The sequence below is a fragment of the Apostichopus japonicus genome, chromosome 4 (assembly GCF_037975245.1).
Source record: "Apostichopus japonicus isolate 1M-3 chromosome 4, ASM3797524v1, whole genome shotgun sequence".
Lineage (NCBI taxonomy): Eukaryota > Metazoa > Echinodermata > Holothuroidea > Aspidochirotida > Stichopodidae > Apostichopus > Apostichopus japonicus.
The window spans coordinates 15,636,826-15,653,773 of record NC_092564.1 but is presented as its reverse complement, the minus strand read 5'-3'; the positions used below and the strand labels follow the sequence as shown (position 1 = coordinate 15,653,773).

The 16,948-nt window shown below is 34.6% G+C and overlaps 2 protein-coding genes across 4 annotated transcripts in view; one reads left to right on the top strand and one right to left on the bottom strand.

The window, feature by feature from the left end:
* Positions 1 to 16,948, bottom strand: part of LOC139966575 (single-strand selective monofunctional uracil DNA glycosylase-like) — a 108,407-nt gene that overhangs the window by 15,706 nt on the left and 75,753 nt on the right. The window lies entirely within an intron of this gene.
* LOC139966572 (tight junction protein ZO-1-like) overlaps positions 1 to 16,948 on the top strand; it is a 58,797-nt gene that overhangs the window by 2,583 nt on the left and 39,266 nt on the right. The window contains exon 1 of one of the 3 annotated variants that reach the window (XM_071969747.1): positions 7,344 to 7,505. The exons of 1 other annotated variant lie outside the window; for it this stretch is intronic. The gene's annotated coding sequence lies outside the window, so the exon portion shown is untranslated. Of the gene's footprint in view, positions 1 to 7,343; positions 7,506 to 7,719; positions 7,873 to 16,948 lie in introns of those variants that run through there. One more of the 3 variants, XM_071969748.1, reaches the window with a different exon arrangement.

Sequence of the window (16,948 nt, the reverse complement as noted above, 5' to 3'; positions counted from 1 at the left end):
AAAGAGGAAAAAAACAATGATTCACAGTTCATGCGTTCAGTGTTCTTCTCACACAATGTACTTAGGAGTCTGCATTGATGATATGCTACATTTTACTAAACATATTTGAAAGGTCTTAGTGAAATGATGTTATATTGTTCCACATTAACCAATATTGCCCCCCCCCCCCATTTTCCTATTGAAATATGTAAGAAGGTTTTCAATGCATCCATCTTACCGCATATGATTTATGCAGTCCCATTTTCGTAAAACTTTATACATGTTAAAGACAATAAGAGAATTAAGAGTTTCCTAAAATATTGTGCAAATATATTTTGCTTAGATTATGATATTCTTGAAAATAAGGTTAATGTTGCCCCCACAAACGACTTTGTTAGACTTAGTTACAAAAAAATATACTTACCTGTAAAGACCATCCTCTACATGTAGAATTGACTTCCCTATGCAATAAGACAAACTACAATGTATGAAATTCTGCAATCACACCAAGTTTTAGAATCACACTGTTTTGAAAATTCCTATATTTATAGAGCTGCACTTTTAACTCAAAATTGAGTTGAAATCCTTTGTTATAAACCTATGAAGCAGTTTAGTATTTATACCTTCATATATATTTTACTTTTATCTTTCTCTGTTCTAATCACTTTTAAATACAATTAATTATTTGTTTTTCACATATAATTGATCATATTTATATGATTTATACTGAAATAAAGGAATTGAAATTTAAGTTTAATATTGTAGAGCTGCTTGAGTTGTCAGTACTAAGTAACTTGCACAATAAGTAAGAATTAATTTGCAATAAATTAAGTCTGTCTCATTATTCTGGTTTGAACTGAAAGTATATGGGCTCATGCAAATGGGTGTCTACGGGGAGCAGGAGGGAGAGTGGTGCCAGGTCTACCTCCCCACACCACACCCCACCCCAAAACCTTTGTTGAAGTCAAGCTATTCTCTTACTTACTCTCCTGTTTTGGCCTTCCTGTGTTTCCATCTGACGAAAGAATCTGTCTTTTGTATGTCTTATTCTATTCTGTTTTTGCTCAGTTAATACCATTTAGTTACTTAAAAAAATTATTAAAATTAATTTATAAAAAATTATAAAAAAAAATCTGACTTAAAACAAATATAAGGCAAACCAAGAGACAAAAAAATAATATAAGGTATTTTTCTTATATTATATCTGAATTTTTCTGAAAGTGCTGCAAGTTCTGTGAAGCTCAAATAGGACTCCATCCTTAGATACCTTTCACACCTTGCATCACTATGAGCTCTCTGAAATGACTTGATTTGTTATCTATTGCAACTATTGAACAGTAACTTGTGAGTTTATATAGCAATGAATTCAGTCAGTTAGCACCTGTAGGTGCACATTTCAGGATCAGTTTCAATTGTACTGGTGCTATTATTCATAGCATCAATCTACTAATCCATATTTGTTAGTCCCATCTTGTTTGGAAACCAAAAGGCTATTGCACAGTTTTTTGCCAACTCTCATCAAATGGCATACTGTGTTATATTCTTTAATGATGGCATTGAAGACAATATAAATATATCAGTCTCGTTTCACACTATGATACATCCCTGAGCATGGAAGTAGTACTTCATGCTCTGAGCAAAGTCCAAGTTACGTACCCCACCGTATAGTGTTTAGATATCATTTCTTGACAAATATACATTCCCGAATCCCTCTTGAAATATTAATGACATTCAATTCGCACCTTATGCTTGGAGATCATTTGGTTAGATATTAGAAGATAGTTTGGTCACCTTTAACGAGTTATGGCCTGAAATTGTGTCGGTATATGTAAGCTACTGTACCTTCTGATTTATGCAGTCTTCTTAATGCAGTAGATAATAAATTATAGCTCATTCAGCACTAATTTCTGCTTGTATGTCAGGACTGCGACTTCTTTCTAATAGCAGTAAAAAATATGCTGAATTAATTACCTTTGAGGTGCCAGAATATAGAGTATTCCTTGAGTGACACAAACCAGTTATGCAGGTCCTCATTAGTGACCTAAGTACCTTGCTAATCACTTGCAACAATTTAGCCAATATTTCAAAGTTTGCAGTTTAACCTGCCAACTGATGTGAAAAGTGAAAACCCACTTCAACTAATTTATGTCACCAGATACTGTTTCCTCCACCTGCAGACAAAATGGTGGTCATCTAATAAGTGTATTTTTTTTTGGTCACTTTCCTTGAATATGCCTTAAAGTAGGTGAAAACCTTTCTTTGATCAAATTAAGGGTTTCTTTCACAGTTAAGTGACCCGCTTGGTCAAAATATTGTCCTGAAAACGTTTAAACGGTGTGGTTTGTGCAGGGAAAACAGTAGGATACGGCATTCCTGAGAATTACAGACCATAATACAGATTGCTTGTTCCTCAGTGTGCACAAATGTACTGCTGTGAGTGCTGTATGGTCAGACTTGTATGCATACAGTATGCAGTACAGATGGCATTTACACAAGATACAGTACAAATACTGGTACTTTAAAACAGAATCTTAGGAATTCCACTTGGCAAACTACTTGGCTTTATTGAAAGTACCTGCTGGGTCTACTGAAGTAGAATTTTGTTTAATATATTCATCCATTAAATAAAAAAAAAATCCATTTTAAGTGCAGAAAATGTGATTTTGTTCATGATATCAGTTTTTGATTCCTTGCTGAAGGCAAAGGAATCTATGCAATGGTGATGGTGTGTGTGTGTGTGTACAGTATGTGACACTTGCTTGTAAAAACAGTAACTCAAAAAGTTAATTGTGAATTTACATCACACTTGGTATGTGGATTCGTCTTATTGAGTACAAGAAGCGTATTGCTTTCTGTGAAGTTCAATGGTCTCTTGGGATCATCAGAGGTCAAAATCTGAAACTTTGTGAACATGATAACTCAAAAAGTACATCTTTGTTGAACTTCATACATGATATGCAGATTCAGCTTGTTGAGTGCAAGAACCCTATTGAAAATTGTGGAGGTTATAGGTTATTTGCGGTCAACGTTTGGATGAAAGTCTGAAAATGTTGTGAACATGATAACACAAGAAGTACATCTTTCTTGAACTTAGTATGTAGAATCCAGCTTGATAGTGCAAAAATGGCGAATGCTATTGAAATTGGTAGAGGTGAAAGGTCACATGAGGTCAATAGTCATCAAAGTCTGAAAACCCTTTTGAATATGATAACTTTAAAATTAAAGCTACAATTAATCTGGTAATCTTCCAATGCTTTGATTTTTAGTACTTTAGAGGGGCTCTATATGTCTTCAACAAAACATCCCTGGCATCCAGGTAATGAAATCTGCTTCAGAGTCCATACTCTTGCTTTAAACATGCACTTGAACCTCCTATAAGGGTTTCTCACTCTGAGCTTCAAGGGGTCAACAGGTTATCTCAAATGGAGGAGCAAACTGGCTCCAGGAGTCAACAGGTTATATCAAATGGTGGAAAAGTGGCCACATTTATAAAAGATATTTCACTGTATGTAAACAATGTCATGTAACTCTGAACAACTAATTAAAGGGATTTGCTAGCTCAAAGTTGGTAAAATGTGTCTATATTTCATAAAGAAAGACTGTTCTTTGTGGAAAGTGAAACATTTTGGTTTAAAATTCTATAATGTTCAATCCTTATGAGTCAATGATATGATTAATGCCCACAGGGGATTTCTACAAATCTTTTCTGGTTTGCACTTAATTCTTGGACAAATTTAACTCGTCTGTTCTACATTAGTCTGATAGTTACAGTATTTTGAAATTTGAACAAATTGTATGGCTAGGAATCACAAAGCTAACTGGCTTTCTGTTTGTTACATCAACTCTTAAAAGTTTATTATGCTAAAATGAGAAGGGCTCGTACCCCTATCTTACATCCAATTTGTTCAGCTACCATATAACACAATCTTAGCCTTTTGACAACATTGATACTGTTTTTGAAAACATTTCATAAAAATGTGGCAGAGTACAGTATTTAAAAACAGAGACTTAAGTGTTATGATACACATTGACAGATCTTGTGAAGGTTTGTTTTGAAATATCTTGCCTATGTGAGGATAGCAATGTTCAACTAACGTGCTGTTGAAGGGTGGCCTCACATGTCACAAAGCACTTTAACACAAGTGTCTTTAATTTCCATATAGCACTGTATGATAGTTAAATGAGCAAAACGAGCAAGTCAAGCCCTTGTGCTATCTAAGGACAATCCTCTTTGTGTGAGAGGTTGGGGGAGGGGGGGGGTGTGCGAGGGTGTGCTTCACTTTTCACACAGGCTATTTTCACTGGTTACTTAAAATTCATTGCCGAGTACTGTAGGAGTGATTTTTGGCCATTCAACTGTCTGTTGTCAAGAATTGAATTATGGTTGTATTTATTAGACTTTGTTGTCTTTTCTAAGTACTTTTTTCATCTCAAGTTGTAACCGAAAGTTGCTTCGAGTAAGCCACTACTGAAGTCACTAAATCAACTTGATTGACTTTATTATTGTAGCTGGTCATTTAACAATTCAATAGAATTTACTGCTCAAAATTGGGCATATTTTTACTATGCATGAACTTTGATCAATGCAACCAACATAAAGTCCATATAAAGTCCATAAAGCATACATTTTACTAGGTTAGTTCCAGTGGCTCAGAAACATAAAAAAAATTATTACCACACTTGAATTTCCTTTTATGATGCCAGATACCTAATGCTGAACATAACTGAGCAAACACTGTACAGTTGAAAAGTGCAACTTGAAGTGAAGTGAAAATGGTGTGCAGTTGGAACAACTGTTTTTTTTTCAAATTTATTTAAAAATAAACATTTATTTCAAGGTCTATATTAAGGCCAACACACAAGGGTGTGGTAACAGTCCTTGTTTTATTTGTAATTTATGTTATGTGGGGTTAACTTGGGGAGGGAGTGGGGTTAAAATGGGGGGGGGGAGAGTATATCTCCCAGACTCCCCTGACTGGATCCATATCTGCTTCAAAAAATACAAAATAAACAAATAAACAAAATAGAATTGCCAAGCAGTGATCAGACAATGATATCCTCATAGAATATTTTTCTTCTTGTGAAATTTAAAAAGCGTTATCAAATGAAATTCATTTGATTCTCACAACGGATATGTATTCGTAACAGAAATAATCACATCCAAATAAGTAAAGTGGAAGTTTTCAATTTTTTTTCTTCGATTATTTGAAATGAAACTGATTCCAGAATTTCTGTTTCAATTATGTCCTTATTTGGATTGAAACTTTGACAGCCCACCTAATGAACAATTGCTATACATGTTGTTGGAAGATTTTACAATCTCTTGACTTGATTATAATAAACACGAGACATGCTGCTCTAATACATGTATGTTACTCCAATAGATGTCTGTGATCAAGAAAATTTCTTGATAGAAGTGAATTTGGTTGTATAATGATTGAAGAGATTTATGATTATAGATTTATGAATCAATGTTAATAGGCCACATATATCTAAATCACTAGTATTCACTAGCCACAATAATTACATTGACATTTGACAAATGATCAGAGTTGTGTATGAAATTATCATTGTGTAGCTATAAATTTTGTAAAACTCCCTTGCCAAAGGAAAGTTTTCTTCAAGTAATAATGGCTCTAGTCAGAAAGAAAATTTTAAACATTTCTTTTTGCTCCTTGCTTTTTGACTATGACATTTCTCCTACTGAAGTATTTATGAAATTGTCATAGTTACCACTTGTTTTCAGTTGAACCATGGAGGTAAAACCTCCATGGTTGAACTGAAAAAAAAATCCACATCTGTTGTGTCTGTCATTGGTAGCCTAACAGATTTACTGGTTCCAGGTCATAGGTCATTGGTGTTGATCAAGCTACACCACAAGCCACTTACCTGGGATAAGAGTGCTGCTAGGTATGTGGACTCTACCATCTAACTTGTGGGGGTCATTTTAGCACAACAAACCTTTACCTTCAGTATAAAAGTTGTAATTATTTCCTTTTGGACAGCACCCCATTATAGAGTACATTCTGCAGATTGACACAATCTTAACACATGTTTTCCTCTTTATTTGGAGAAAAATCCCTTCCTGTGTTTCATAAATAAAATTTGAATAAAAGACAAGAAAAGTAAAGTTCTGATTAAGGTGATGGCAGAGACCCTGTAATCTACACAGATTAGTTTACATAAATTTAATAAACATCACATGACCAATAACAAAATACTACTTATGAAATCCCCATCACTTTCCATCAAATAACATACACATGTAGGTGAGCTACTGTACTGTTTAATCTCCATGAAGATTCTTAACACAATTTTAAATGTCAATGTCTTTCCTTGTGTAATCAAATATTTGTTCTTTTTATGTTTTCATTTTGAGTTTAATGTACAGCTATGATAGTCTTTCTGCTTAGACTCCATATTTAAGAATGCCAAATAATGTATCAAAGTTCAATGTGATTCACATCACAAGTGTCTCAAAAAAATTTAGCATTAAAACTCACAAAGTTCAAGTTAAGATATATCTCAAAAGTTTTCAATACAAATGAATGAGTTACAGGTAAATAAAACACCGAATGGTCTTTTGCAAGAAACCTGAAAATGACTGGCCATTATTTGACCCTAAGTTTATTTTCAATTCAATACTGTCTATACTTTCAAGTAGAAATTATAAACAGATGTATTTTATGTTTATTGTTAAAAATGACTGTATATTTATAAACTAGAGGTATGTTTTAAGCAGAAACCTGTAACCTGTTTTAACCTTCTTTTTTTTTGGGGGGGGGGGGGGGTTGATGGGCGTTTCTTTCTTTTTATTTTCTCTTGAATGATGCGGTTGATAAAATTTGGTATTCTCTTTTACCTTCGTTAATCACTGAATAGAGAGTCTGTCTGAATGTACCTTCCCCTTCATGCCCTAACTTCATTTAATTGTGATTATATTCCTTCCTTTTCAAGTTAACAATAACTGGGATAAATAAAAAGCAAGAATTTGATACAAAGAAGAATCACACCCTTGATTGAATCACAGAAAGTTTTGTATGCATTCTGCCTTCACAAAGTCAGAAATTGAAAGACATAGCTGAACCTATATTGACATGTCTCTGACAATAGTCATTTCGTGACCACACACCCACCTACCCCTAATGCTTATTTAAGCCTATCGATGCTTCTACTCCCATCATGTGTCACAGTCCAGCACAATACTGACAGAAAGACCATCTCTATTGTTACTCGTTCACCCACATAGCTCGTCCACGCAAATCTAAAAGCCCCCTCCTTCTGAATGGTTTCAACCCACCATGTAAATAATGGGAGGCTTTATCGCACTATTGTGTTCAAACAGCCTGGTTTGAATCATTTTGAATCATAGCAATAGCTTGTGTGGCTGTTTCCCAGCTGGCTCGTACTACCAGATGACGAGCTAGAGACTGCCTGCTGAACATCGCACAAGACAGAGTACTAGCACAATTTTACAGTGCGTGGCCCGCTGGATTACATCACATATTATTTTGGAATTTTTTATTGTAAGTTGTTACCTTTTTTGATTTGTTTTGGGATGGATATTTGAAGGGAATATAGCAAGAATTTAGTATCAAACCACCTTAGGTAGATTCATGATATAGTGCCACAGTACTTGTGGTAAGAATTTTATTGAGGAATTAAATGGGCAGTGAAATTTATGTAAGCCTTGCTGGTGTGTGTGTGTGTGTGTTCAAGCAGGCTATTGCTAACTTAGTGATTCATTGGGTGGGAATGTGGAATGTGGAATATTTCACAACAAGTGTAGCGAGTGGGTAGATCAAAGTAGTTTTTACTCAGTCAGTGGTTGGTTATTCTTCCAAAGCTCTAGTGCCTGCAAATTGTTACAAATCATAGTTTTGGAACAAAAAAGTAAGTAGTTTATCATTCTAATCTTAAAATGTCTTATTAATGCATACACAATATCCTCAGCAACAACAACATGTAAAAATTGGTATTTGCTCTGAATTGCCAATTATGCCTTGTTCTGGTACTTGTCATGGTTTCTCATATATGTCATTACTGAATGTAATTTCAAAAGGCTAGGCCTAATTTATTACTATGTATGACAATGTATTATGGTGCTAATATTAAAGGTAATGATAGGATCTTTTTTTTTCTTCTAGGTAAATATAAGTTAAAATAAATCTTGTTCATTTAACAAAAGATGGAACATGGATTATGGTACATGTATGTAAGAAGGTGCTGGGGGTTGAGGAGGTGAAGGGGTGGGTAATGGGGGAGGGGAGAGGGTTAAAGGTTAGAGGGAAGAGAGCAAATAATAGTAAGGCACAAAATAGCTTAATATGTATTGGATAAGTATGCTTGCCTTCTTCTCGCAAATCTTACAATTTGTTTGATCACTCTTAGTCTTAGTCAAATATATATCTTTGGTCGTGACTGAACAGTAATTAATTTAAGTAGTAACAAACTATGCTTCCAATAAGGTAGCATACAGTACTGTATTTTTTATCTAGTGTCTTCGCTGTTCTGATACTTTAACTAGATTCAGTGAGTCTGATCTATAGTGTATATGAATACTTAGTGTACATTTATGGCATACAACTAAGTGATCACATATCATGCCATGAACAATTCCCAAGTTTTTCAAAGAAGAACATTTTTTCACAAAACATGTGCAGTATTGGAATAGCTTGCTCAGAGAAGTAAGTGGCCTCTCAAATGCCAAATAACATTTCCTGTTTTTTCTTTTCTTTTTTTTTCATTTAGTGTAAAGCTTCAAATTTCTTGGCAATTAATTAACACCGGTAATGATTTGTAGTTTTCAGAAAGGAAAAAAAAGAAAGTCAGTTGAACTTTGCATGGCAAGAAAAACCAGTATTTCTTCTACCGGACTAATCCAGTTCTTAGACTCACTTCTGCTTTGCAAATCAGAACTACATGAGTAGTGTATACAATAGTAGTTCATAGTGCATTAATGCTTTCCTGGGCAATTGGTGAAATGGTGCCTAATGTTGGGTATTGCCACACCACCCACCCACCCACCTGCCATCCCACCCCACCTTATTTGTCTTTGCTTGTCCTCTTTCTTTATCATTCTGATTTATCTGGTGTTGACATGAACAGTGTTATTGATAAGATTTCATGCAGGCCTGTACAACAGAGACATAAATATATATAAATTTATACTTCTGTGCATAAACAGACAAGGCACTAGAAAAGCATTTGTCTTTATCCAAAGCTAGAGCTTTCATAGCGGTCCATTTTCGAGTGTGTCATCTGTATGTACCCAATTACTGCATTGTTAAGTCTGTTAATATGAGAAACTCATAATTATATAGGTCCATACAATGATGCCCATTCCTTTCGTAGGAAGGGTCCAGAATTTTTCACCTTTGAGCTATTTTGCACTATTTTGCATCTATAAGACCACATGATGTGTATAGGGCAGTTGAATGAACACCAAGTAATAAATAAACTTTTGCAGTAATTGTAGGCAGAGTAGGATTTGTTCAGTAAGTATGCCAATCATATTAAAGCATATTTTAAGGACAATGACAGTAAATTTATTGGGTTAAGAATGTGGGGCCTTCTTGGGGAAATTCGAGTTGTGATCAGCAAACCATTGTAATGCTGGCAATTTATAGATGACTTGAAAAACAAACTTATCAAAATGGAACGTTAACTAATATTCCTTTTATTAAAGCAAAACTAGTCTAAATTTGCCATATTTTCAAAGGGCTACAGTAGAAAAGTTCATCAAACAGCATATCAAGTTTCAATTTGATTACAACCCTTGTGACTCTTAGCTAGCAAGTACTGTACGTACCTTGTTTAATCCAATATAGCAAGTGGGGCAGTGGGCTTAGATCTTGTATAAATACAGTAATGTATGGAATAGCTTTCGCCAATGTACTGCACAAATTCTATGATATTTCTCAATTTTCCTAACCATTTTTGTCATCAAATAGCATTTACAGTTATTTACAGGATTAACAGTTATTTACAGGATTTATCACAGCATTTACAGGATTGTTTGAAAAACTTTGAGGCACTTTTAGAGTGACTCACACACACATCAGTGTACTACAGCAATAGTATGGGCGCACTGCTGATTTCTCTCTGCTTAACGGGTGCACAATAAAGTAATAAGTGGTGTTGATCCAATTTAGGCTGTTTATATACAGAGAAATATTTTTTTTTAGTCTCTTCTACTGTGAATGCTCCTTTAAAAGTTGCAGATTGTTTACTGTTTAAGACCCTGGCGGAAGTTAGGTTGATTGATTCACTAAGTTAGAAAATAACGCAGTTGTTATTCTGTTTTTGGCATATTGTGTAATGACATACCGTACTATTTCCAATCAAAAGGGGAATCACCTAATTTTGAAAAACTTCAGTGCCAGGATATTTTCTTCTCTGTTTCTTTTGTTTAAATGTATAGAAATCATTATAGAAGTCTTTCAAGAATTTCTTGAAAATTATTTCCATGTGACTCTTAGCTAGCAAGTACGTACCTTGTTTAATCCAATATAGCAAGTGGGCTTGGATCTTGTATATATAATGTAAGGAATAGCTTACTCCAATGTACTGCACATAAATTCTTTAATTTTTCTCAATTTTTCTAACCATTTTTGTCATCAAATAGCATTTACAGTTATTTACAGGATTAACAGTTATGTTCTAAATTTATCACAAGCATTTACAGGATTGTTTGAAAAAAATTGAGGAACTTTTAGAGTGACTCACAAACAGCGCTGTGTACTACAGCAATAGTATGGGCGCACTGCTGATTTCTCTCTGCTTAACAGGTGCACAATAAAGTAATAAGTGGTGTTGATCTAATGTAGCCTGTTCATATACAGAGAAATATTTTGTTAGTCTCTTCTACTGTGAATGCTCCTTTAAAAGTTACAGATTGTTTGCTGTTTAAGACCCTGTGCCTGTTGTTAGGTTCATCGATTCAGTAAGTTAGAAAGTAGCCCAGAACTTGTCTTTCTATTTTTGGCATAGTGTGTAATGGCATTCCAGACTATTTCCGATCAAAAGGGGAATCACCTAATTGGAACAAATTCAGTGTCCTGATATTATCTTCTCTGTTTCTTTTGTTTAAATGTATAGAAATCATTATAGAAGTCTTTCAAGAATTTCTTGAAAATTGTACCAATGTGACTCTTAGTCTTAGCTAGCAAAGTATGTACCTTGTTTAATCCAATATAATAGGTGGGCTTGGATCTTGTATAAATAATGTATGGAATAGCTTATTCCAATGTACTGCATATAAATTCTTTAATTTTTCTAACCATTTTTTGTCATCAAATAGCATTTACAGTTATTTACAGGATTTATCAAAAGTATTTACAGGATTGTTTGTAAAAAATTGAGGAACTTTTAGCGTGACTCACACACACAGCAGTGTAATACAGAAAAAGAATGGGCACTCTGCTGATATCCCTCTGCTTTATTTAACGGGTGCACAATAAAGTAATAAGTGGTGTTGATCCAATGTATGCTGTTTATACTGTATACAGAGAAATACTTTTTTTAGTCTCTTCTACTGTAAATGCTCCTTTAAAAGTTACAGATTGTTTGCTATTTAAAGCAGCATTTTTCGTTTGGTCGCCGTTTTCTACTTTTTTGACATGTCCATCAAGTTTTTTACATATATCAATCAAAAAACAGCAAACTAAGAATTAGCCAAGTTTTTCCTTGCCAACAAGTTCAATAACGTTAATTGGTGAGTAATTAAGGATATTTGCACATAATGAGAATAGTGTCCACGACATATTCCACACTTAAAATTAATCGCATACAGTTCCCCCAAACCCACTAGTTTGAATTCAACCAATCAGAGAAGCAGGTTTAGTTATGAGCCGTTGCTAAAAATAGATTCAAGACTTTGCGTTGGTACAACCAGGGAGTTGTTATGGAACTCCCTGCTACAACTGCCATATAGACTGTACACAGATGAAGCATGGTGTTGTATTACGTATTGGTCAATGACGTTCGTAGTGTTTAAATATTCATATTATGGGCGAGGTTTATTGGGATCCCAACAGAAAATATCTTGGAGAAAAACAAAGTTGAAAGTTCGCAAATTTTTCGACTTAAGATTTAAATAGATAAGCTAGTTATGTATGTTGTTATGGCATAGTGTAGTCAGTGAGGTTGAGAAAAATCATAGAAAAAGATGCAAAATGCTGCTTTAAGACCCTGTGGCTGTAGTTGGTTCATTGATTCACAAAGTTAGAAAATAGCGCAGTTGTTATTCCGTTTTTAGCATTTTGCGTAATGGCATACTGTACTATTTCCGATCAAAAGGGGAATCACCTAATTGGAAACAAATTCAGTGCCGTGATATTATCTTCTCTGTTTTTTTATTCAAATGTATAGAAACAATTATTGAACCTTAAAAAATTACCGGTTGTTTACTGTTTAGACCCTGTGGCTGTAGTAAGGTTCATTGATTCACTAAGTTATAAAATAGTGCAGTTGTTATTCTGTTTTGTTGGTTCAAATGTAAAGAAAGCATTATTGAAGTTTTGAGTGTTTGTTTGGTAAATGGGTCATTCCATAAATAATTTTAGCCCCAAAATCTATCAATCACTTTTTATCATAAAACTCCCCTTTTCAATTTGTTTTATCTAATATGAACCTTCAAAATTAACATGTGTTAATACCTTTAAAGTGCAAAGGAGCAAATAACATCCTCAGAAATCCTGAATTTCGTGAAAATTGTATGTTTCATGTGTAAAAGGGACACCAGAATGTTTACATTGCAATAAGTCACCATAAAACTTGTTTTAAGCCATGTTATTATTTATTATAAGAACTTAAAATAAAATAAAACTGTTAGCAAACTGCTCATCCACTAGAGAGCCTGTGTAAGAGATTGTGTAAGTTGGCCTGACGTTTCGATCCTAGCAGGGTCTTCTTCAAAGGCTAAATGACAAGTAACAGTAACAGTTACTGTTACTTGTCATTTAACCTTTGAAGAAGATCCTGCCTAGTTGTTACTGTGAGGTCTATGAGTTACATCATACATGACCTATTGGTACTTTGTGCAAGATGTACATGTAGATGACATCTTTATAGTGGAAAAACATCAAGTCAGAGAAGTTTCACCTTTACATAATTTTTGGTAACCATTGTCATACAGCATGTCCTCACAGTACTATTTTTTTTATATGTAGTGTTTCATTGTATAGAACTGTATATACCACCCATCATTGCAAGTATCTCAAGTCTAGGATGGAAGGAAGGAAGATATGCTGGTATAAAATTTGGGCATTCTAGGTCAGGCAAAGTATAACAGTAGAACAACAGTTACTCAGTTCTCTTAATAAAGTTATGTCTGAGCTTCTTAGCCGAGATATTTTGAAATGCTGTACAGAACACACAGTGGCAGTGCCAAATGGCAGAATTATCAAGAGAATTACAATTCACTCTGGTTGTTTCAACATTTATGCACATTTTGAAGTCAAGCAAGGTGTAAAAGGATCTTCCCCCCAAGAAATAGTTTTTGACATTTCGTAGATTATTTGAATTCTTCTGGATTCTAAGTTTTTCAATAGATTGCTCAGATTGATGCTTTCCTTCATCTTACTGTTTCTGTTTAAAATAGTTCTTTTGCTTTGAATCCATACAGTTAATTTGATACATTCTACACAAAGCAGCTAACCAAAATGTGCGAGGAATTCCAACACCTAGTTGCCCTTGAAAAAAATGTCATTTTGTAATCCATTGTGTGTATAGCTATGTATATTGTGTCATAATTCACATGCTGTAATTAATCCTTCCTAATTGATTTTTCTGTTGTATTAGCAGAGTTTGCAATGGTCTGTTAACTGAGTTTGTCGTAGCAGCCTTTGGCAAATGACGATTTGTCTCCTGATGCCTAATTGCTTATAGATGGGATAATTTCTCCGAAAAAACCCATAAATAGTATATATTCAAATGTAACCTGAACTGATGTAGTAGAATTGGTTTATTAAGTGTCCCCGTCACACACTGATACAAAATAAAGAAATGCTTACTTCAGCGAAGCATCATTTAAAAGTATAAAAAAAAGACTCAGACCAAAAAAACCAAACTTATAAGCATTTTACTATTTGAACATATATATCTGACATATTTATAAGGTACAACATTCCCTGTCTGTGAGGTTCCATGTTATGAGAAACTTAATTAGGAAGCTGTGCAAGGAGTTATGCAGAGTTCAAGAACTCCAGCAATGAACATGACAGATAATTTTGATGAAGAAATGATTATATTTGAACCAGCCCCCCCAAGAGGACCTGTCTTAAATCTTTAGACTGAATCAGCTCTGCTTGTAGATCTTATATTTACAGCTCTATATTCTATAACCTTGTCAAACAATTTACAGTGTTGACTATGATGTCTACATAACATGTCACTTTTTGTTTGTATTTGTAAGTACTGGGTATAACATATGTTATATAGAGAAATAATGCATACTGACTGTACACTATAGGTGGTTGCTGATTTGACATAAAGTTTGTAGAAAGAGCTGTACTGTATGTAACTGGTGAGAATTTACAAAATTGCACTGGCTGGGTAGGGCACATTGGAATGGCAGAATAGTGCATTGAATAAGTCTTAATGGAGCGTGTAACAGGGGGAATTTATAGGGACTTTAGAAGGGTTACAGTATAAGTTAAGGAATGAAACACCAACCAGGGACTCGGGGAGTTGTTATGGAACAACTCCCTGTACCAACTGATTGCTTAACATATGTACTAAGTAGGCTTGACCTACAAAGGCATGCACAGCTGCTGTGAAAATATTGTAGACTTATAGGGTTGGTGTTGGTTGTTATTTGAAAATGATAAAACCTGGAGGTAGTACAGTGAAATTGTCAAGGCAGTGAATGTCGGTTTAACTTCTCAAAGTTTTACTACCTTGTAGGCTTTGGAAGAAACATTAGAACACTGTTTGTTGTACTGTCACTGTTTTAGAGTTTGTTTCCTATCACACAGAAAAACACTTTTGCTGATTTAACATCTTTTAAATTTCCGTTCACCTCTTGTATATCTACTTTCTTGAATTCATCGCATCCCCCACATACCTGATATGCTTACAACCTGTACATGAGAATGTATGTGTTTGAACCATTGGAACCTGAGCTTTAATGTTCTTGAAGGTAGTAAACCAAAGTTTGGCAGCTTGGGCAAAGCTTTTGCTGATTTAACAACTTTTAAATTTCCATTCACCTCTTGTATATCTACTTTCTTGAATTCATCGCATCCCCCACATACCTGATATGCTTACAACCTGTACATGAGAATGTATGTGTTTGAACCATTGGAACCTGAGCTTTAATGTTCTTGAAGGTAATAAACCAAAGTTAGGCAGCTTGGGCAAAGCTGTCCAAATATTGATAAGAAATCCTCCTAAAAGTTGAAGAGAGTCATAATGTCACTGGGTCACAGTTTTTCACCCAGGCAGGCTGTAGCCTGCTTTACTCTCAGATTGCCCAGGTACCTATGTCAATGTGTTTTTATTACTATTATTATTATTCCTGGTTAGTGTTGCTTGGTGGATTAGCCTGATTTACTGTCCTTCTCTGTGGATGGAGATATAATATCTTCCTCATGTGAAGAATGCCTATTATGTAAATTACCATGGTGTTGGCTATCTCTGGCACTCCTATTATCACACTCATCACTAGTTCTCTTTGTTCATGCAAGAGATGGTTTACCTGGGAAGGCATATATCATTACAAGTACCCTAGTGCTGCTGTATATCTCTCTTTGTACAGTGATAGTACACATTGTTCAGTGTTCTCTATCTTTGCAATGGTGTGAATGCAAACTCGTTATAGTCTTGAAAATGATAGACATGATCAGTGTATTCCACTTTTGATTTTTTACTTTTATGGTGGGGGGGGTAGGGGGCACCTAAAGCCAGGGACTGGACAGCAGTGCTACTTTCTCTTTCTTCAAACACATGAACCTCTTCATGTATGTATAGTTTATCCGGTATCATATCACAAAATGCTCTGCAAGTCCAATTGTGTATCACCCTTTTCTACACTGGAGTTGCAGTATTTCAAAAGAGATGAAATTCAGAGTCTTTGAGCTTTGACACAAATTATTCCCTTGAAAGCTATCTGCATTTGTCATCGCCTTACGTAAGCATATATGTTAGAATATTAACGACTGTAATACAGAGTTTCCTAGATTTGCTTTTATAGAGGATCTGGTGAGGGTACCAAATTATTCCTAGTCATTATTAAGGAGTGAAATATTACATAATTTAATGTCTCATTAAGGTATAATGCTTTATATCTGAGGTGGAATGCTTGTTGAAGTATGAATCTGGATGACCATTATTTGACTTATTTGCATATTCAGGAAGAATGCTGGTTGGTCCTTTAATTCAAAACATTCTCTGAGTAACAGTGTGGATATAAATGCAGTGTATTCAATTGTATTTTGCTTACTTTAATCAGGGAGTTGTTATGGAACCATAACAACTCCCTGCTATAATTATGTAAGAATATTACCATAAGTATCTCAAGCTACTGTACGTACTCTCTTGAGGAAATATAGTTCCCTCAAATCAACATTACAAAACCAAACATGGTACTGTTACATATGCTGCCAAGATAAACAATTCTGATGATGCAATCCAATATATAGTCACATTTAGGTATATGGTGTTTTCCTAACCTTGGTATCTAATTTGTATTGTATACATAGTTTACAACCCTGTTACTAATGGAATGTCTAATAAATGATAGGCACTCATTATTACCAATCAGAAAGAGTAAAGTCCAAATTAACCAATTTGTTTGTCTTGAAATTCAAATCAAACATGTCTTGCCCTCTGCTTTTGAAGAAAATATAAAGAACTTGTGGTAAAGACTATGTATGCTATGCTAGTTAAAGCCCTTTCTGTGAGCCTGTTATCTTGTTGTAATCCAATACTGTACTGTACTGTACATACTGTATGTTCTAGTGGGTGG